This window comes from Myxine glutinosa, chromosome 1, assembly GCF_964187855.1.
Source record: "Myxine glutinosa chromosome 1, kmMyxGlut1.1, whole genome shotgun sequence".
In the NCBI taxonomy this organism is placed as follows: domain Eukaryota; kingdom Metazoa; phylum Chordata; class Myxini; order Myxiniformes; family Myxinidae; genus Myxine; species Myxine glutinosa.
Genome location: NC_136261.1, coordinates 242,587,988 through 242,611,208, shown reverse-complemented (window position 1 = coordinate 242,611,208; position 23,221 = coordinate 242,587,988). Strand labels below are relative to the sequence as shown.

Genomic DNA, 23,221 nt, shown 5'->3' with positions numbered 1-23,221 from the left:
TCGTTGAATTCAACCACCAATTATTTTTGAGGTCAACATCCACCAAAAGGTCAACGTAGGCCAAAGGTCAACAACTTAGGTGGAATTGCTAAAATCCTCAATTTTCATCCGATTGACTTGAAACTTGAAGAGGATTTGCATATCAGGTCGCTGAATTCAACCACCAAGTATTTTTGAGGTCAACTTAGGCCAAAATGTCAAAATAGGCCAAAGGTCAACAACGTGTTTTAGGGATTTTGCAAGTATTGTGCTATGCACGACATATTTCTTGTTTATTTATTTATTGATAGGTGCTATTGGATATAATCTCTCACATCATGGCTTGCCGACCCAACACTTGGTGGGAACCAACTCCTTGCTGATGTTGGCAAGTGACCTGGAAACACATCCATTGATTAATTTATTTACAAAGGGTAGAAAGTGAGGGCTGGGGAATTGCTGTAAATCGACAAAAAAAAACAACCTGTGTAGACTAACTGATACTGCAGTAGCAGTGCAGCAGCTAGCATTGATTTTTGTTAGTCGTGTTTTCTGGTTAAAAATGTTGTCCTGTCCTTTGCGAACCAACTGGCCAGGTCTGTTGTTCGACTGCAGGTGCCTATAATTTGGAATTTGTTCAGGGTATCACAGAGAAATTGCTTTTTAAGCCTCCCCCTATAGGATAGGGGAAGGCTTATTCTTGTTGTATGGTTTGCTTCCACAATGAGTACCCACAATTAAAATGGTACCACAGAGTTTCTTCAAAGTCAAGGAGTACTAAACCACCATTTAGAATTTTTTCCCAGCACTCCTAATTTCCAAGCTGTACTTCCAATGTCCGCGCTGTATCTCAGAGTTGACTGGTGATTTTTTAATGAAATTTTGCATCAATTAAATTTTGCTAATCATAGACATTTTAACATTTTAGATTGCCTGGAACGAAATTTCCCTCAATAGATTGCCTGGGGCAAGCCACATGTACCATACATTTACATCTTACCTCTTCAAATTAAAGGTCTAGGTTTTATATCCCAAGGATATACGGATCCTAAACCACCATTTTGGTTTTTCTCCCTTTTTTCTGCCAATGTCCGAGGACTTTCGGAATAAAATTTTGTATCAATAATAATGTGAATAGAAAGTATTGGTGATTATAAAATTCATCAGTGATGTAAATAGAAAATGACATTTTTGACATTGACATAATTTTAAAGGTCATGACCTAATTATAGACATTTAAAAAAAAAACACCATAACTTGACTGAAGTTTATCTGTTTGGAATGAAATTGCCCTCTATAGATAGCCTAAGGCAAGGCACATTTATGCTTAATTTACATCTCATGCCTTCAGGTTAAAGGACAAGGTCAAATGGTAGTCTGAAAAAATAACGTATTTTTTGCACCCGCGCAATTTTGCCAACTATTGGGCATGTTGGTCCATTGTACCAAATTGTAATTGGTTTTAACGGCCTTGTAGCACACGTACCTGCTATAAGCTTGCCTTTCACTGAACACAGATGTGCCAAGGCCAGGGTGGGGGTGTGTGGGGGAGGGGGTTATATGTTCCTTATCATTATTATTGCCAAATGATGCTACTATTAATATTGTTGTTAATATTATTAGTATTAATTAATATATCCTTTGTTACAATGTTATTATTTTGATATTTATCTTGTAATTGTAATGCCATGCCATGAATGGACCTATTAAGTTGCTCTATATACACCTTAACATGGAGCGCATTTAGAAACATGGGATTTCTTAAGGATTATTTGAAATTAATTAGCCTAATCAACTCAGGAGATCATAACAATAATTTTGATGTATCACATTATTCCACAACAGAAAGTTTGTTATTGCTTATACTTATTTTGATATTTTGATTAATGTAATTTTATATGATTATTATTATTTCAAGATACATTTGTAAGTTTTATGAAAATACTTTTATTATTGTAAACTTGACAAATTTCAGTCTTCAAACTGCCTTGTCCAGTGTTTAATTATTTCAATAAACCGAAATGAAATGAAATGAAACATAGACATACGCACAAAGAGACAGAGGCATTGCAATAGTCATGCATCCCCTTCAGGGCGAGACAAATTATGCATTCTTGCATATTTAAAAATAAATAAATGAAATGGTATTGTTTCTTGCATTATCGTGTCTCATTTGCCAAATCCTGACTGCCCCAAGCAATAAACAAAGTCTTATGTTGGTAGCTACCTTAAGAATATGAACAAACAGTACAATGGAAACATCAATGTTATTCATTCCCAGATGGATGTGTAATCCCTTGGGAGAAGGAACGCAAACTAAAACAACAACATCTGTCAATACATGACGTCATCACCTTTTCTATCATCAATAAAAAACAACTAAAGTGTAGAGTGAACTGCAAGCTTAATAGTTTCTCAGAAGCCTGTTGCACAAGTACCTTTGCAATATATAAAACACAGTGATAGCTTCAGCTCACCTTTGAACTTCATTTCTGATGGATAATGACATGACTTGAGAAATTATATAAGCAGACATAATCCTACCCCCCCCCAACCCCCCCCCCCCTCCACACACACACACACATGCAAACACACACACACACACATGCAAACACACACACATGCAAGACTTTTGGACAAGGCGTCTCATTAACAATTATTTGAAATTGGTTATATATATATATATACACACACACACACACACACACACACACACACACACACACACACACACACACACACACACACACACACACACACTATATATATTGTTATTTTTTTTGTATACTGAATCGAGGCTCGTGAAAGAGCTAAAATACAGACTTCGCATTTAATATGGAATATTTTTATTGTGGGGGTGAACTTACTTTTCAAGATGACTTAGAACCAAAAGTTCATTGGAATTATGTTGAAATTCTTCTACATTTTGTTAATGTGACCTTGAAAAGAAACAAAAACCACATTTGACATTTCGAAGCAAATAAATTGATCCTTGAAAGTGATGTAAACTGATATCGAACTCAATTCACGGACAGTACTGTGTTAAACTTCTGTGCGTTTTCCAGAAGTATCTCTTTATTTTCCACATTCGCCAAAAATTTTTTTAACAAAAACAAAAGTTAAATTACGACTGGGATTATGGACAGTAAAATTACAGTTCAGTACTTCGTGTAACCCCCACGAGCATTCAGGAGAGCACGTACACGTTGAGGCATGCTGTTCACGAGATTTGCCAAGGTTTGGACAGGAATCGCTTGCCATGCAGTGACAATAGCCTGCTGCAATTCACGCACAGAGGCAGGCTGCTGGTCCAAGTTGTCGATTTGACACGTTAATTCTGCCCACAAGTTCTCTATAGGATTCATATCCAGGGGCATGGCAGGCCACTCCATATGCTCTTGCTCTACACCACGGTCAGTAAGAAAGTGTTGGATCATGCGAGCACGACGAGGCCGTGCATTGTCATCTTGGAAGACAAAGTTTCCTTGAAAGGCTGCACGAACAAATGGAGCAATGTTTCTTCCAGAATGGCCCTGTGCTTGAACTGGTTCAGGTTTCCATTCAGAACAACCAGGTCGGTTTTGCCCCCTGCATGAAAACCAGCCCAAACGGTCACCGCACCACCTCCAGCTTGGACTCTTGGCACTATACAATCTTCGTTGTAGGCTTCATGCACTTGTCTGCGCACTCGGACGCGGCCATCTTGACGATAGACCAGAAATCTAGACTCGTCACTGAAGATCACGTGATTCCAGTGTCCTGGCTGCCATTGACGGTGCTCTCTGGCCCACTGCAATCGGTGCTGGCGTTGTTGTCTAGTCAGACGTGGCTTTCTCAGGGGACGCCTGGCACGATAGCCTGCTTGAACCAGTCATTGGTTGACTAGCCTTCTGGATACAGGCACATTTGTCAGTTGCTGTCACTCAGCCCTAAGCCGATTAGCTGACTTGGTACGGCCATTGCTGACTGACCGGTGCAGCTGGCGATCATCCCTCCTTGTGGTTCTGTGGGGACGTCCTGGCCTCGGTATTGGAGTAGGGACACCCCTCTGAGCATTTCGTTTCAGGATATTTGACACCTGACCTTGAGTGATGCCATACTGCCAAGCAATAGCACGCTGTTTCATGCCGGAATTTCGTAAAGCCACCACTAAATGACAAACAGCCTTGTCGAGTTGATGGACCATCGCCAGGGGAAGCGGCAATAACTTTTGTAGACGTGCTACAGCTTTTTTCCACAAATACAGAACACAACAACCCTTATATACCCGATTGTGAAGCCAATCGTCAAATGTACCTGTCCGTACATTTTGTCACGCCACCTGTGATATAATCCTGTTATTGACTTATTGCTGTGACAGACAATCAGTGACATGGTTCTTTTAACAAAGAAATCACCGAAGCGTAAAAGAAACTCACCAGATTGATATACTGAGTTCAGAAAGTAAACCCAAGTCAAGAAAAAAAAAATATTCCATATTAAATGCCAAGTCTGTGTGTGTATATATATATATATATATATATATATATATATATATATATATATATATATATATATATATGTATATATATATACATATATATATATATATATATATATATGTATATATATAATATAATATATATATATATATATATATATATATATTAATATATATAATATATATATATATTATATATATAATATATATATATATATATAATAATGCATTTATTTTATATAGCGCTTTTCAGGAAGCCCAAAGACGCTTTGACAGAGTGCAAAACATAATGCATAGCAAAACATAAAAACAATTGCAAAAAAAAAGAATCAATAGGGAAATATTCAAAGCACAAAGGAGGGAGAAGGAGAGGAGATAGTCAGGGGTTAGATGCTGTGGGTTAAATGTTGAATGCAGTGTTGAACAGGTGGGTCTTGAGTGATGTTTTGAATGTGGTGAGTGAGGAGGAGTCTCTGATGGTGTGAGGTAGCGAGTTCCAGAGGGTGGGAGCAGCGATGGAGAAGGCCCTGTCCCCCCAGGATCTAAATTTGGTCCGGATGGGGGGGGTCAGGAGGTTGGTACCAGCAGAGCGGAGGTTGCGGGTGGGAGTGTGTCTGGAGAGGAGGTCAGCCAGGTAGGATGGGGCCAGGTTATGGAGGGCTTTGTAGGTCAAGAGGAGGATTTTGTACTGGATTCTCTGGGAGATGGGGAGCCAGTGAAGCTTGTAAAGGACGGGGGTGATGTGGTCACGGGTCCGGGAATGGGTGAGCAGACGGGCAGCGGAGTTCTGAATGTATTGGAGTTTATTGGTGATTGTTGAGGGTGAACCATAAAGGAGGCTATTGCAGTAGTCCAGACGGGAAGTGATGAAGGCGTGGATGAGGGTTTCTGCAGCCACGGAGGAGAGGGATGGACGGAGACGGGCGATGTTTTTCAGGTGAAAGAAGGCTGTCTTTGTGATCTGTTTAGTGTATTTGTCGAAGGAGAGGGTTTGGTCAAAGATGATGCCAAGATTCCGGATGTGAGGGGAGGTGGATACTGGGAAACCGTCGATGTTGAGGGCAAAGTTATGGGTGGACTTGGTGAGCGTTTTTGGGCCAATGATGATTATTTCAGATTTATCACAGTTAAGTTTGAGGAAGTTGATTTGAAGCCAGGATTTTATTTCAGTGATGCAGTTTGTCAGGATAGAGTGGGTGGCGGTGGAGATGGACTTGGTGGAGATGAAAAGCTGGATGTCATCGGCGAAGCAGTGGAATTGGAGACCATGACGGCGGATTAAGTGACCGAGGGGGGACAGGTAAAGGATGAAGAGGAGGGGGCCAAGAACTGAACCTTGGGGGACACCTTGGGGGAGGGGAGCAGTGGGGGATTTGCAGTTGTTGATGGAGATGAACTGACGTCTGTCAGAGAGGTATGATTTAAATATATATATATATATATATATACATACTAGGGCATGCCCGTACTATATCTATATCTAAAATTATATCCCCCCCTCTATTTACATGAAATGGTTTGGTTCATGAAAAGTTTTGGTCCATTCGCAACGCCAAAGCGAACGGCGAACGCTTTACATGAAATGGTTTGGTCCATGAAATGTGTTGGTCCATTCGCAACGCCAAAGCGAACGGCGAACGGCTTGTGAGTACAGTGACAATCCCCCCCCCCCCCCCCTCTATTTAGATGAAATGGTTTTTATTAGTTTTAAAACATAGTTTAACGCCAACATAGCGGCAACATAGTTTGCAAACGTGAAATAAATGAATACGCTCTCAAATGTGCCATCCGAGGCAGAGTGTGTCCGCCACGTTCGGCACACGCGATAGCTCGCTGCTCTCTGATTGGTTGAATCGTTTTTTGGACATAGCTCGGTAAGTAATTGTCCGATTAATATGAAACCTTGAAAAGGCACATCCTCGGGTCCCCAGCAATATACCTGGCAAGTTTAAAGTATATCGGACCCGTGGTTGTCGAGAAACAGCGGTCACAGACAAACGTACAAACAAACACACAGAGATTACTGGAATTATAGATAGATATACATATATATATATATATATATATATATATATATATATATATATATATATATATATATATATATACATACAGTATATATACAGTCGTGGCCAAAAGTATTGGCACTCTTTCACTTTTTTCAAATAACTCACAATTTTCTCAAATAATAAGTTGAAATTGACAAGAATATTTTGTCTCCGCAATTCTTTATTTCACTGTTAATATTACAGAACCTTTATTTTTGATTCAGAGGTTAATATATCCTTTTAAATCAGGAAATAAAAAAGAAATGGCATTGACAAAATTATTGACACCCAAGACTTAATATTTGGTAGCACAGACTTTGGACAAAATAACTGCAGTCAAGCACTTCCTATTGCCATGAATGAGCTTCCTCCACCTCTCTGCTGGCAGTTTGACCCACTCTTCCTGTGCAAACTGCTCCAGCTCTCACAGATTTGAAGGGTCCCTTCTCCCAACTGCTGTTTTCAGATCTCACCACAGGTGTTCAATGGGATTTATATCTGGACTCATTGCTGTCCACTTCAGAACAATCCAGCGTTTTGTCTTGATCCATTCCTGGGTGCTTTTTGAAGTGTGTTTGGGGTCATTGTCCTGCTACAAGACCCATGACCTTCGATGGAGACCCAGCTTTCTGACACTGGGTTGAACATTGTACTCCAAAATGCGTTGGTAATCTCCTGACTTCATGATGCCATGCACACATTCAAGGCACCCAGTGCCAGAGGCAGCACAGCAACCCCAAAACATCACTGAACCTCCTCCATGTTTGACTGTAGGGAAGGTGTTCTTTTCTTTGAAGGCTTCATTTTGTTTTATGTTAGCATAGAGATGGTGTGCTTTACCAAAAAGCTCTAATTTGGTCTGATCTGTCCACATGACATTCTCCCAGAAGGATTTTGGTTTGTTCAGATGTGTTTTGGCAAACTCCAGTTGGGCTTTCTTATGTCGCTCTCTCAGCAGTGGGGTCCTCCTGGGTCTCCTACAATAGAACCCCTTTCATTGAGTTGGTGATGGATGGTGCAAGGTGAAACTGGTAGGATTTCTGTGAGGAATACGACAATATTTAGTGATTTTTTTCAGCTTTTTTGGTTATGTTCCACTGCAAACCAAAGAAATACAAATACAATACCAAAATACAATACCTTGTATTTCAGAAATTGTATTTCAGAAAAAGAAATACAATGCCAAAAAATTATTTAATTTCAACAATTTTTCTGGAAGAACTGGTACAATATTTGAAAAAGGTTCAAGGGTGCCAATATTTGTAGCCACGACTGTGCACATTCTTTGTGCGTGTGAACTGTATTGTGAACTTTGAACCAAATTATCTCCATTGTTTAAACGAAAATATAATTGTCATTAAAATACCCTAACTTCGTTAATTTTCATCCAATTAACATAATGTATATATCAAATGAAAGATAAAAGCATGGGGAATCAGATGATGTCAAAATCTCAATTTTGATTTTTGCCCCCAAGTGTCTGCTTTTGTCAGGGCCAGTCACATATACTGTATATACATATATAGATACATATACTCTAAACCTTGATATATATATATATATCAAGGTTTAGAGACATCTCAAGGATGATCAATGGAAACTGAGCTTAATTTGGAGCGTCATAGCAAAGGGGTTGACTAGTTATTGACTCAAGACTTTTCAGCTTTTCATTTTTTATTATTTTGTATAAATTTCGAAAAAGAAAATTCCACTTTGACATGATGGGGTATTATGTGTAGATCAGAGAGAAAAAATCTCAATTTATTCCTTTTTAAAATCAGGCTGTAACACAACAAAATGTGAAAAAAGTCAAGGGGTGTGAATACATTACTTTCTGAAGGCGCTGTATATATACACATGTTAAACCCTCTAGCTTTATGAAGCAGCAAGGCACAGATCGCGTCGGAGCACATTGTCTTTGCCTTTCTGCACATCAGTCAGGAGGTAGGATTGTGGTCGGCCGTTATAATAAAACCAAAACAATCCCTTCCGACCCGATAAAGGCAACATGGCATCAAACAACACATGGCATTTTGAAATCCTCGTTTTCTAAAATAGACTCGTGTGGACAGTGTGGCCTGCAGAAACCATCCGGAATTGGAGGTGAAGTGATGCACATGCACACATGGCATGTGATAACATGATGCTTCCATCAGGTCAGAAGGGCTTGTCTTCGTTCATGTTATTAGTCCCCTACCGGTGTACACCGGAGGGGACTATAGGTTTGCACTCCGTCCCTCCGTCTGTCAGTCTGTCCGTCCGTCACGCAAAGAACAGTTTTTCGGACTTTTTTTTTTCTAAACTCTTAATGCTAATGATTTCAAACTTGGTACATGGTTTCCTCATGATAAGTTACAGATGAAGTTCGAACTTCACGACGTTTCGATCATTCTTGACAAAGTTATGGCACTTTGAACTTTGGTAATTTCCCCAACAGTTTTCCGGACGACAGACTGCCGGTAGGGGACATGTATTACAGCGCAATACTCAGAATGCTTGTTTTATATATAATTCTTGAGACGATTCATTTGAGGTGGTGCTGGATAGAACATGGTGGATATAACATGATGCATTGGTCCCCTTGTAGTCCATATTTAACACCACTTGACTTTTTCCATTGGGATCACATGAAACCTAGTTTATTCGAGGAGACCAGGTTACTATTTAAGATCTAAAGAATGAAATCAGAAACGAATGTGCTAAAGTCGATGTGTCATTGTTAATAAATGTGTTTAAGAAACCTTCATACAAGAATCGATATGTGCATGCATGTCAATGGCTCACAATTTGAGCAATTATTATAATAATGTTGTAAAATAAATATCCCTTTGATTCCAGACTTTTGAAACACCCTGTATGTGCTGTATATTCAACATTAATTGCACATTAATTATTCAACATTAATTTTATATTATATATTTGATGATACATAATGATCAAGTATGAAACATAACTTAATCAGGTCCATTCAAATTGAAATAATTACTTAATTGTACTCAGGCGTCAAAAAGCACGTAGCTCAAGTCGCTCAAGCAACTTGTTGTACACCGCTCCTTTCCTTTGCCATCTCCCAGCGCTGCATAAGGTTATTGCTGGGCACCGAAGGGGGCTCGGCAATGACGCACGCTGAAAAGGGGTACTCAGTTTTCACTCTGGTTGTTTTCTTGTTCGTTTTCTTGTTTGTTTTCTTTCTTGTTTGTCCGGGCGATATCTCAGCCATCCTTTGAGCGAGGAAGCTGAAATTTCGGCACAATAGTGACCAAGTACTTTGTCAAAAACAGTATTTTTTGTTTTATGATTAATCCATCAATTGATGAGTTATTTAATTATTAGCAATTAATTAAGTACTGATACATTTCCTTTCTCTTCTGGCCATTATCTCAGGCACATTTTGAGTTAGGAAGCTGATAGTTGGACATGCCAATGACCAAGTGATTTGGTTGCAAAGTCTATTTTGGATTTAATTATTTATCAATTCATCAATTAATCGATTAATTATTTGATTAATGACTAAAAAATTTTTTTAAGTTACACATTCTGATGAAATGGTGGTGGTTTATGCGTTCTATTAGTCAATTGATTAATTTTTTAATTTTTTATGATTATTATTTATTTATTTTCCTCATTAATCATTTCTTTATTTTTTTTCTCATCTGGCCAATATCTTAGGCACCTTTTGAGCTGGGAAGCTGATATTTGGACATGACAATAACCAAGTGATTTGTCTGTAAAGGATATTTTTGAATTATTGATTAATCAATTAATCGATTAATTATTTATTGATTAATCAATTAATTATTTAATTTTTTATTAATGACTTATTTAATTACATTTCTAAAAGATACATCTTCGGATGAAGCGCTAGTGGTTTAGTTATGCTATTAGCCAATTGATTAAGAAAATATTTTATGGTAATCTTTTATTGATTTTAATTATGCATTTAATGAAACAATTGTTGTACACCTCTCCCTCCCAATGCAGTCTCTGTGAGCTGCACCCCGGTAATGCCGCACTGTAAGATATTTAATTATTTGGCATGGGGGTGGTGTACTTTGAATGTATCTGTACTTGTTCAACTATATTTTTTTATTTTCTATGCCAGAACTACATATCAATAGTTGTTTAAAGCAGTTGATGTGTAATTTGTAAAATGGCAATTTAATGCTCACCATGATTGAAATGCACATTTTGACAATGTATATATATATATACGTATATATATATATGTATATATATATATTGTTATGGGCAAGGTCGCAGGGCACGACCGAGAGGGGGGCCGAGATGGTATGACCGAATCCCCACTCCTGAATACCAATTTGTTACGGTAAGAAGGTCGAGATGGTACGAGGGATGAACCCTCACTTTCCCACACCTTTTGGAATGCCGAGTGGTTTTGCACGGTGTGGAAAAGTGGCCTTACCCCAACAAGATTTATGGACCCGATTCGAGCCAAATTCGGTTTCGAATGGTGCCAGGCCAATTAGTGAAAAGGACGTACCGCACAGGTTGGAAGTAAAGAACAAATGTACAGCCTTTTATTCGTACAAGACACAGAGCACAGACAAAGATTTACCTTAATATTCCTTACCTAATAATAACCCCGACTTGGTACCTTCACACTCTGACACACTCACAGGGACAAAAAGGGCACTGGTTAAAGGCCGTACCGATGTCCGTGCTGGGGTTCTCCGCTGGTGACCACGTGGTCTGGTGTTGTAGTTCGATCGTGAGGCGTGCAGCCTGGATGAGGTAGATTCAGTGCAGTTGAGACGAGCTGCCACGCAGTCAGACAACTTCATTGCAAAAGATTAGCGCAGACGCTTGGTGTTGATGAGGAACAAAGGCCAAGCACGTGTCGTGCGAGATACGAAAAGGCAAACGAGTCCAGGTGTGTCCTCCATGAAAGTCCAAAACGCACGAGAGAAGATCAAGAGCAGGAGGTCGTGGCGAAAGGAATGCAATAGCGGAGGAACAGAGAAAAGATCGTGGCGTGGCGAAATCCAGGTAAAAGAGAGCTCAGGTGTGTCCTCGCTGAAGTCCCGGGTGAAAGAGATCGATACTGCGCTGTGCGTGGGCTAATATCAGGTTTGGTCACGCCCTTTGAAATGCTCAGAGCCTCCCATTGGCTGGGGCTTGCCGCATAATGGAGACAGGTTGTCCCGCCCCCTTACTTGTCACGTGGGCCTGTACTTCTGGCCACGCCTCTCTGCACATCTTAATGGCCACGCCTCCCTGTACATCCGGTGTTATGACTCCTCCCAGCGACACGAAGGCTTGACATTCTGCTGAAACTTCAACGCATATTGGCTTTGATTGCTACACAATGGGAAGGGGCTAATCTGTACATTCAATAGAAAATAACTAACTAATGCAGGCTACATGTTGTCATGCAATTTAACTATAGGGAGTTTGCCTTTATGGCACAACTACAACAATATATATATATATATATATATATATGTGTATTTTTTTATTTTTTTATTTTTTACAGGAGTGTCTTGTCTGTCCGTCCGTCCTGAAACTACTCCTTCAGTTTTGGGGCTAGCCCGCCAAACCTTCTGTGGAGGGTTTTGGGATCCCAGCAGATGTTGTAAGAGAGGTAGGAGGTTTCATAAGTTCCTCAATAAAATTATGATTTTGAAATTGGTTTGATAACGACCTGCTCCCGAATCTGGAAGTGAACATATGACTGCAATGGACTGGTTTGATAATATCTCAATACAATCGTGATTTAACACAGTAGTTTGTTGTGTTAATGTATGATTGGAATGATGCTGTTTGTAATGAAAATAGAGATATTGAGATTAAATATGAATGAGGAAATGAAGTGAGGGTTTGTACTTTCTAACCGTGACATTCGTGGATTCGTCATATGCAGATTCACCACTGACTGGGTATAGAACCATCAGCTTTCGCCTTTTTGCCCAAGCCATTTGCTTTTTAAGTAAACCTTTTTGTACAAGTCCTTCAAGAATCTGCTGTCAATGCCTGATGTTCAACTGAAGGTGGCACAGGAATGTGGAATTTATTGGTTCATCGTTTCCAATTCGCCGTTTTTTGCCCAAGTCATTCACGAACCGGCTGTCCATGTCTGATGTGCGACTGAAGGTGGCACAGGAATGTGGAATATATTGGTTCCATGGTTTAGCATCCACTTTTTCCGCACTCTTTGTTTGCTTTTGGCTTCCGACCCATGCATGGCACAGGTACCTTGCTAGTTAGTATATGTATATACACATGACAATATTAACCCTTCAATATAACAATCATCTTTTTTTTACTCTGACATCAGGGGCACTGATTTGCCAATCAACCAATATTTCCTTTGCTTGGTTCTGTCTCCGTAATGTTTTGAGTTATTTTATCGTGCTAAATTGTAATGAAAACAAGTCAGGAGACGATGGTTCAAGAGCGAGCTGTATTCAATGACAAAGGACGGACTATTACCGAAACAGGCCCGGACAGGCCAGGCCTGGAAATGTCAAAACGAAGGTTACTGACCTTGAAATGAGATAGAAAATAATGTGTAATCAGTTATGAGGTTAGTTAGCTACACAATACCGAAAATTCGGTGAAAAATGAAATGAAAAAAATATATATCGGGCTAGACACATGACATTGGCCTAAATAAATATCGAAACCCCTGTCAGATTCCACCAAACCCCTCGGAGAAGATGTAGCTTGAACTCGATTACCCCCTAAAATATATCTTTTTTGGGCGTGGCTCCGCCCACAATGGGCGCAATACGCCCACTCTAGGCAGGACACAACTAGATCATGATATCAACCTCCCACCCAAGTTTCATCAAGATCGGATGATATCATCCGGTAGTTATGCTGCGGACAGACACACACACACAGACACACACACACACACACACACACACACACACAGACACACAGACACACACACATGATGAATATAGTGGTCATTTGATAACTCGTGAACCAATAAAATACTCCCCAGTATTCCTGTGAATGTTCAATTTTTTGTCTCAAAAATCTCCTCGATTCTCCACTTTGAAAGAAACATACATTCTTTGTGTATTATTATTAATTAACATACCTCCTCGTTCCTTCCAAACATTACCAAGCAAAATGACTAACGCTGTGAAAAGGTCACAAATAATCACAGATTGTTACTTTTTATTGCAGCAGAAAGTGCAGATCGTTGTGTGTTTTCTTTCTTAAGCTTGTGATATAAAATGCCTTAGAATTTCAGAACCAGAATCTGGTCCAGTGGTAATGCTGTCTTAAGAAGAATGTTCATTAGGTCCATAGCCTGGGCAAACACATCACTGCTTGATGGTAAACAAATGGGTTTTTGGTGTTCCTTTTTATTTTGTAATTTCAACCTTTTAGCAAGATATTCACGAACGTTTCTTTCTACTTGGGAAACTGGTTTGCTGACAAAGTATAGTATTTAATGCACACATTAGGATGTGTAGTGTGTGTATATATATATATATATATATATATATATATATATATATATATATATATATATATATATATATATATATATACATATATATATATATATATATATATATATAATCTTCCGCTGAACTTGGGGACGACTAAGAAGAAGACCTTTGTTGGTCGAATGCTTGTCGAGAATTGAAGTTCGACCATCCTGAAGCTACGTCCGCGTCTGATTTAATCTCCCGATTATTTATTTAATGCAAATGAGACGCCCTGCTCGTACTGTGGAGTTTCTACTATTTCTCACAGTTATACAGTCATGTGAAAAAGTAAGTACACCCAATTAAATGTAAAGTTTTGACTTTTTCAACATATTTCAACATACAGCTATTTGATCTCATTTCACCAATATTGATAGATAAAGGTGATATAATATAACAAATATCATGAAACATTTACATTTTGTAGTCCATTGTATAATTTAAATAAACAAAAATGCAAATTTCGCATGTGGAAAAAGTAAGTACACCCCTACATTTATCACTACTTCAAATACCTAAAATTAGAATCAGGTGCATCAGCTCAGGTGCAAATGATTAAAACATCGTTAGAGAGGATCTTGGAGGAACCTCTCTTATTTAAACCTCAGACATTTAGTTTGGTTTGCTCTTTGTTGTTGATGTGCGGTGTCACCATGCCGAGAACAAAAGAGCTCTCTGAGGCCTTCAGAAAGAAGGTTATAGATGCCTACGAGTCTGGGAAGGGATTTAAAAAGATCTCCAAACAATTTGAAATCAATCATTGGACTGTCCAGAAGATCATCGACAAGTGGAGAAGATTCCAAACAACTGCCAACTTGTTCAGGCCAGGCAGCCCCAGTAAGTTCAGCCCCAGAGGAGACCGCAAGATGCTGAAAGAAGTCTCTAAGATCCCCAGAATGTCATCACGGGAACTACAGGTAGCTGCTGCCACTGTTGATGTCAAAGTGCACGATTCTACCATTAGAAAGAGGCTGCACAAATTTGATCTACAGGGGAGGTGTGCCAGGAGGAAACCTTTGCTGTCCAGAAAGAACATCAGGTCAAGACTAAAGTTTGCCAATGAACACCTAGGCAAAGACCAGCACTTCTGGAACAATGTGCTCTGGACAGATGAGTCAAAGGTAGAGCTATTTGGCCACAGTACCAGAAGACATGTTTGGCGAAAACCAAAGACAGCATTTGACCACAAAAACCTGATACCAACTGCAAAGCATGGTGGTGGAAATATTATGGTTTGGGGCAGCTTTGCTGCATCAGGGCCTGGGCAGCTCACCATCATAGAATCCACTATGAATTCTTCATTGTACCACAGGGTGCTTGAGGATAATGTGAGGCCATCTGTCAGAAAGTTGAAGCTCAATCGAAGGTGGACCTTGCAACATGACAATGACCCTAAACATACAAGTAAATCCACCAAGGAATGGCTGAAAAGAAATAAATGGAGGGTTCTGGAATGGCCAAGTCAAAGCCCGGATCTAAATCCCATCGAGATGTTGTGGGGGGATTTGAAACGAGCTGTGCATGCAAGAAACCCCTCAAACATCACACAGCTGAAAGAATTCTGCATGGAGGAGTGGGCAAAAATTTCTCCCAGTCGATGTCAGAGACTGGGAGACAGTTATAAGAAATGCCTACTTGAGGTTGTTTCTGCCAAAGGGGACAATACCACCTATTAGAGCCAAGGGTGTACTTACTACTTACTTACTACTTACTAGCCAAGGGTGTACTTACAAGTTATATATATTTCACATATATAACTGTGAAAAATAGTAGAAAGGAGCCATAGGAGCCATTCGACAGAGAGTAATTTCGATTTTAGTTCAGATACTGTCATAAGTGCATACAAAAACTCACAGTTACCGACCTGGTTTCGCTCTTATTGGGGCTTCATCAGGGCAACACAGTGAGACCTGCATACACTTATGCCTCTGAAAACCTTTCGGTTATATACCAGTCGTTATGCGACTTCATACCATGAGTGGTGAAGCACCAATAAGGTATCCCATCCAGCTGTGCTGTACCTTAATGGGAGCGATAAGCACCGCCTGCCACACGGTAACATTATCTCTGGTATCCACTCATTATATGGAGTCGTTCTGCATGCGGTTGGATGCGGTTTTTTTCTATGTATATATGTATTATTTTTTCTATGTATATATATTTATATATACATATATATATATATATATATATATATATATATATATATATATATATATATATATATATACTGTATATATATATATACATATATATATATATATATATATATATATATATATATATATATATATATATATATATATATACAGTATATATATATATATATATATATATATATATATATATATATATATATATATAACTGTGAAAAATAGTAGAAACTCCACAGTACGAGCAGGGCGTCTCATTTGTATTAAATAAATAATCGGGAGATTAAATATGTCAGAAGATCTGCTCTCGGTATGCGTTTTACTGAGACGCATACCGAGATATCGAGACGAGATACCGAGATGCATACCGAGAACGCATACTGAGAGCAGACCTTCTGACTTACAAACCCAAACCTGCAACTAACCGTGTCCCACTGGTAACCACCTACTCTCCTACCTCATCCCAATTGCCAAGTATTCTGAATAAGGCCCTTCCTCTCCTCCATCAATCAGAAACACTCGGCACCACATTTCCTCAACCTCCACGAACATCATTTCGACGTGGTCGGACACTCAGGGACCTCTTGGTAAAAGCAAAGCACCCACAGCCCCACAACAAAAACTAGGATCCCTGGCTTCTATAAATGCACAGCAAACAAATGTATTATTCACAAGCATTTACTCGAAGGAAACAAATTTTGTAGTTCTAGCACTGGACAAAAATTCCCCTTCACCTCCTATATGAACTGCAAATTTACATGGGTCATATACCTAATCACTTGCCAAAAGTGCACCAAACAATATGTTCGAAAAACTGAGAATACACTCTACACACGATTTAATAACACCCGGTCAGAAATCAATAACTTCCACACCAGTCAGGGCAAATCTCTACCTTACATGATACACTTTAATCAACCGGATCACTCTATAAATGACATTCAAATCTCTCCCATTGAATCAATCACAAATCGATCACACACCACGATTCTGAAACGTGAGTCCTTTTGGATACATAAACTTCGGACAAAAATCCCTCATGGCATAAATTTTGATGATTAAAGAATGTTTCAACATCAACCCAATCAAATCATTAACCGTAACCCACTCATTCACTCATTCATTCATTCTACCTTTATATGTCATTTACAAATGTATTCATACTTATATAAATATAAATGGTATATGAATATATTATGCTTGTGTGTTTATGTATGTATGTATATTAGTGTGGCCCTTATTTTTTAAAGTTTGCAATGGTAAGCTTTCACCCTCTACAACTGGTCCATTTGCCCTACAAACAAAGCAGGCCAAATGCCAGCTAAATCCATAAATATTTAGAGGTAGTCCAGCACCCTTGAACATTTCCCCCTATAGGCCAAGTGATTGAGGTCACGTAACACTAAAAATACATATCACAGATAATACAGTATGTATTCAAAATTCAGTACTCAAAGCACTGCAAGAGTGGGGTGTCACCGATCAGGTGGTAGCTCTGTGCTTTGACACAACTGCTACAAACACAGGACACAGAAATGGGGCATGTGTTCTGTTGGAAAAAAAATTGGCCGTGACTTGCTGTACTTTGCATGTCGTCACCACATTATGGAGCTGCTGCTTGCCCCAGCATTTAAAGCAGTCATGGGGAGCACCTCTGGACCTGGTTCTTCTGGTTCTTCTGTTTAAGAGATTCCAATCAAAGTGGGACTCTATTGACCAGAATGCATTCATCTCTGGTCTCTCTGATGAATCTGTCAAAGACCGCATTCTCCCTGTGACTGATAAAGTTATCGATTTTGCTACAGAGCTGCTGTGAAACAGATCAGGGAGTTGAAGGTCGAAAATGACCACGCTGAACGAGGTGTGGCCCTCATGAAAAGTTACAACCGGCTCCTTACCAAGGATGAGGAGCAACTCCATTTCTTACTTCAGGTTGTGTCTGAACACCGCCGTACTTATCCCAACTGTCGGAAAGCAACATTGGCTAAAATCAGGCAGCAATGATATGACATGTTGGTGAGAACCTTCCTTGACTAGGAACTAATATAATAACATCAGGAAATATAATAACATCAGGAATGTTAAATAGAATGAGAAATGAAAAGAACTTTAAGAAGTGTATTTGTACAGTACGTAGTATATTTTGTTGTGTGCTCTCAATATATATAAAATCTTGATTCTTGAAGGTGCCTGGACTACCTCTAAATATAAACAGACTTGTATGTAATTTTGACTGATAATTTGATATATATACAGTCTCGTGAAAAAGTAAGTACACCCCATGTAAAGTTTTGACTTTTTCAACATATTTCAACAAACAGCTTTTTTATCTTCATTTCAACAATATTGATAGATAAAGGTGATATAATATAACAAATATCATGAAACATTTGCATTTTGTAGTCCATTGTATAATTTAAATAAACATAAATGCCAAAAAAATAAACGCCAAAGATTTAAAAGACCCCCAAGGACCCAAAAATACCCAAAAGGACCAAAATACCATGAAGATACAAAACACCCTTAAATACCCAAAAGACAATGAAGACCCGAAATACCCTGAAGACCCTTAAGATCCCAAATGACCCCAAAGACCGAAAATACCAAAAAGAGCCCAGAGACTGTTAAAGACCCCCGAACACCCAACATACCCAAACTACACCGAAGACCCTTAAAGACCCAGAAGACCCAAAATACCCCATATATCCAAAATAACCAAAAGTCCCAAAAGACTCTGAAGACCTGGAAGACCCATAAAATCCTTTAGTCCCCAAGATCATGAAGACCCCCAAGACCATTAAGATCACTTTTACCTTTAAGACCCTTTCAATACTTTTGACACCTTTAGATCTGTTCATCCTTCCAGCCTTTTGTAACCTTTAAATCTTTACACCCCTTAAGTCCCTTTTGACCCCTGAGACCATAGGTCGGCAACAGGCGGCCCACCGGCCAGAACTGGCCCGCCAGCAATAATATCTGGCCCAGCAGATTATTTTGATAATCTGAAAATATATATATATATTATTAATATTTTTTTTACAATATTGGACAGTCCCACATATAGGCTATATATGTCCAAATAGAGATTCTACCCCCACCTGAAAAATGCTTATTATACGAATGACAGGCACAGACAATCACGAAACAGGCAGCGGGCTGCACTGTGACGCTGAACCCCTCATAATGGAGTCATTAAGTAGGATGTGGACAGCGCCGGGTGCTGAAATAGCCGACATGTGGTGTGTGGTATGAAAAAAATAACACCAGTTCAGTTAATCATTCAAACTTTATTTTTAGGATACGAATTTTATACGAAAAAAATTTAGGATATAAAATTCAAACATTAGGGATACGAATTAGAATGAGCCATTCATTAACTAAATTCAAAATACAACTTGGCTATTAAATACACAACCCAACGACAACTCACTTAATGTAAAAACTGGCATCTTCCATGGGTCACGATTTTTTGGATGTCTGGTGATATGGACGTCACTTTATCCGCAGGCAGTTCTCCAGGTTTTTATTCCTCAATCGATTCCTCTCGTGCGTCTTTATCGCATTCATTGTTGAAAAGGACGACTCGCATGTATAGGTGGAAGGGAACATTGTGAGCACATAAAATGCGAGTCTCTTGATCATGCTGTACTCCTCTGAGCATGCCACCCAAAAGGCACCCACCGACTCCGCACTTCTGAGTGCATCGCTGACCAGGGAGGTTGTTTGGAAATCAATTAACTCCATTTGTAATGCAGCCTCATCCAAAGAGGGTATAATTTTTTTCGCCAGGGAGGAGAAGTCTCCACTTGGTCGGACTGTGAGAGGGTCACATACAAAGGCAATGATGTCCGTTGGGATAGAGTAGTCCTCAAACCTCGAAGTGAAGTTGACCTGTAGCTGCTTGATGAAGTCCACCATCAACTCTGCCACTTGTCCCGGTGCCTGTGTTTTCAGTGTACTAAAATGTAGGAGCCTGCCAGTTGATATGTCTGACTCTAACAACTCCAGCTTCCTCGTGAATGATTCGAGCTTTTCAACCATGTCGACTATGGTTTTGCCTCTCCCCTGTAGATGTAGGTTAAGCTTGTTTAGGTGGACAAATATATCCGCTAAAAAGGCAACATTGGACATGAACTTTTCGTCTCCCAAAAGGGCAAGGTGGTCAGCTGCTGCCCTAATCTTGCTCAATCTAAGGAACGCCTTGACCTCATCCAGTAGCGCACAGAAGCGGTCCAACGCTTTACCTTCGCTCAACCAGTGCACGTAATTATGTAGCAGCAGGTCATCATGTGTGGCCTCTTCTGACTCAGCCACAAGTTGTCGGAAAAGGCGATGCTGGGTGCTTGATATACCCCTGACAAAATTAATGACACGCATCACTTTATCCATAACTTCCTTTAGCTCACCACTGAGTCTGGCGCAAAGGACACTGATGGATGAGGCAATGCAGCCCATGCATTTGGGGGGCGAGCTCCTTCAACCTGCTCACCAGCCCTCTGCGCTTTCCCACCATAGCAGGAGCCCCATCTGTCACGATTAGGTTAATCTTCTCAAATGACAATGAATGAAGCCTAAACAACTCTTCCAGTTTAGTAAATATAATGTCCCCAGTGGTGTGCCCTTCTAATGGGATAAGAGACAGCAGCTCTTCCCTGAACACTTTTCCATCAACATATCTAACATAGACGCACAACTGGGCTACATCTGTGTTGTCAGTGCTCTCGTCAATGGCTAGGGAAAAGTAATTGGCCTGACTGAGACCCTCGATAATAACTCCCTGCACAGCATCCGACAGTGCCTCTATGTGGCGGGTAGTGGACCTCGCAGAGAGGGGCACCTGTTTCACTGAGGCAATGATACCATCCATCGACTTGTCGGTTGTCAGTTCCTCCAAAACTGTCACCATAACCTCCTTGAAAACCTCTGCATCAGTGAACGGCCTGTTGTGCCGTGCGAGCACCCAAGACGCCCTTGTCACTTTCTGTTGGGATGTGAGGCCTTGCACTAGTATCTTGCTGCTGTGCACATAGCTTGCTGTCAGTGCATCAATTTTGCGCTTTCATGCCTCTGACTGGAGCGGAAAAGCCACTTTGAAGGTGCCATGCTTCGTCTCGTGGTGCCGTTTAATGTTATATTCCTTGCAAGCAGCGACAACTTCGTTGCAGATAAGACACAACGGTTTAGCGTTGACAAAACTAGGTGGGATGAACGCATAGCTCTCTTTCCATTCTTCTTTGAATGTCCTGTTTTCACTGTCAACTTTCCTCTTTAGACTTTTGGATAACGACATTTTGTCAGGAAAATTCAAGGAAGTCAATAAATCAATAAACAAACAGAAAATCACAGCAGTAAATGTAAATCCGTAATCCAAAACTTAGAGCCGGGGCACAGTCAAAGTTCTATCGCCAGCAAACGGGGTCCAAATCAGTAGGCAATAGAATAATCCAGAGACAGGCAGAGTTCGGAAATCCAGGCGGCAAGCAAACATAATCCAGGGACAAACAGGGTCAAACACGGGCACAGGTAATGTAGCAGAGCAAGCAGAAACGTAGTCGGAAAACAGGTACGGGTTATCAACAGGAGAATCAATATGGGAAAAAACGCTGGAACGGCTCGGTAGAAATACAGGCACGATCTGGCAAGGAACAGACAGAATGAGGGCGCATAAATAGCTGAGACCAAACAATTAACAAATGAGAGACAGACGTGTGATTGGACATGGAATGCACGGGGAAGATTGAAAGGAATTGCACGGGGGAGATTGAAAGGAATGTGGAAGTAGCCAACCTGCAATGACAGGAGAAACAGAGTTAGGCGGAGCCAAGACGCACATGGTGACAGAAACATAAACAAACACACGTGGTCACACCACACACACACACACCTCACCAGACAGAACAACGAACACATATAAAAGCGATCAGACAGAAGTCCTGACATTTTTATTTTGCTAGCTACCAGGTTAAATGTTTAGCTAACTTCACACTCAAGTAGGCTGCAGACAACGTAATAGCGTACCCTCAGCGCACAAACAATCAAAACAATAATAATGCTACGTTGTACGTGTGGGAGAAGCGGGGTCACTGAGGCCAATGAACACAGTAAAATCCATGTTAATTTAACTCTGAGAGTGAACAAATGGACCCAAGAGGGTCCATTTGGTCACTCTCAGAATTAAATTAACACTCACATTTTACAGTGAATAATACTGAGGGTAAATGTATGCCAAACAATTATTAGAATAAGCTGGCTCCGCTAAATGGTCAGTCCAGGTGATGATGTGTCGTGCGTTACAGAGAAGCAGTCAGTCCTCAAAATTAAAATGATACACATTTATTATTTACAATATGGAAATCCAATCTTTGCATCACCCACACATGCGTGTCTTAGAAGGCGGTCGGTAACTGCAAGTTCCAGTTAAATTTTTTTATCAATCAATTTCTTAAATTAGCCATTAATTATGTTCTGGGCCGCCACCTAGTGGCTTAGAAAAAAATTGGCCCGAGGCCAAACTTACTTGCTGACCCCTGCCTTATACCTTAACGCCATTTAGACCACTTTCACCCTTTTGAGAGATCAGGCAGCTTGAATACTTCATCATTTAGAGCTTTACGCCACTTGGACCTTTTTTGATTGCAAATAAATAAATATCACCAATATTACAAATGAATTTGTACAAAAGAAATGTTTGTATTATGATTGGTGTAAATCATGACAACACAGCAACCCAAGTTCAGTCCAGTCATCAACCTCAGTTAAAACAAGCCCATGTGTGTTTCTGTGGTGACGTGTGGTGAGGCGAGCGTAGTGAGCTTATTCACACTAGTTATAAATAAATGACTGATGACAAACCTTTGATCATTCTGATGAATTGTTTGCATGCATGAATATGGATTGTGTATACCGTATATGTATGTATGTATGTGTGTCTGTATGTGTGTATGTATGTATGTATGTGTATATTATGTATGTATGTGTGTATGTATGTATTTATGTATGTGTGTATGTATGTGTATATGTATGTGTGTATGTATGTATGTGTATATTATGTATGTATGTGTGTATGTATGTATGTGTGTGTGTGTGTGTGTA

The 23,221-nt window shown here is 39.8% G+C and overlaps 1 protein-coding gene across 2 annotated transcripts in view; it reads left to right on the top strand.

The window, feature by feature from the left end:
- LOC137435446 (muscarinic acetylcholine receptor M1-like) overlaps nucleotides 1-23,221 on the top strand; it is a 249,870-nt gene that overhangs the window by 137,137 nt on the left and 89,512 nt on the right. The window contains exon 2 of one of the 2 annotated variants that reach the window (XM_068129249.2): nucleotides 17,935-18,061. The exons of the other annotated variant lie outside the window; for it this stretch is intronic. The gene's annotated coding sequence lies outside the window, so the exon portion shown is untranslated. The remainder of the gene's footprint in view (nucleotides 1-17,934; nucleotides 18,062-23,221) is intronic. 2 annotated transcript variants of the gene reach the window in all.